Below are 934 nucleotides of genomic sequence, written 5' to 3' on the forward strand. Positions count from 1 at the left end.
CCTCTGTTCATTTTTGTTCCACCTAAACACTGTCTTTGCAAAGTAAGAGTGGCTGACATTTGTGCCCCTGGTTGTCCCTGGGACAGCCTCACCCAGCTTGTCCTTGAGAATTCATTCTGCTCCACTCTGGCATTTACTCTGTCCTGCTGTATATACAATTAAAGCTCTCTTCTCCTGTGTGTGTGACTTACCTTCTCAACTAGCAAGTGTGGGATTTGCACAAGGCACATGCTTAGTAAGTAGTCGGTGAATACGTGGTGAAACCAGACTCAGGCAGTGGATAGAGACCTCTATCCATCACCAGCATTCCCAGCAATTCCACCTTGCAGAAACGGGTTATGGTTTGGTTTTCCAAAAGTCTCAGAGACAAACTCCTGCTGTCCCTCTGACCTCAGATCCATTTCCAGCCCAGATGTTGGACATGTGCCTGCATCCCTGACCTTTGCCTTTATTGGAATTCAGATTGGGTTCATAAGGAATTCAAATTCTGGCTCACTGAATAGTCTTGGGTGAATTTCCTTGTCTGATTCCTTCCTCCTAGAATTGCCAGAGAATCAATGAGATCAGTGTTCCACCCCTAAAGCTCAAGAAAAAAGCACAATCTGGGGGAAAAGTAAGAATATCACAGTTTGGGCAGGAACCACTACATTATGTCATTTCACCAAGGCCATTTTTCAGCAGCTTTTCCATTGGAACAGAGACTAAATGAGAATCCTCCAAAAAGCTGTCCTAAGGCATGAGCCTTGGTGCACCAAGTCCTCAATCCCTCCCATAGATTTAACCTCTCATTCGACAATCCTTTATGTGGGCTTTTCTATTTGAGTTGTTGTCAACCTACAGCTCTCAGCAGATCAGTAAATTTGAAAGGCAGAGGGATGCTGTCATACTTTAAGATTCACCTTGGGAGTCACCTCCTCCAGGCAGCAGCATTCCC

The sequence above is a fragment of the Canis lupus genome, chromosome 21 (genome assembly GCF_048164855.1).
Source record: "Canis lupus baileyi chromosome 21, mCanLup2.hap1, whole genome shotgun sequence".
NCBI classification, from domain to species: Eukaryota; Metazoa; Chordata; class Mammalia; order Carnivora; family Canidae; genus Canis; species Canis lupus.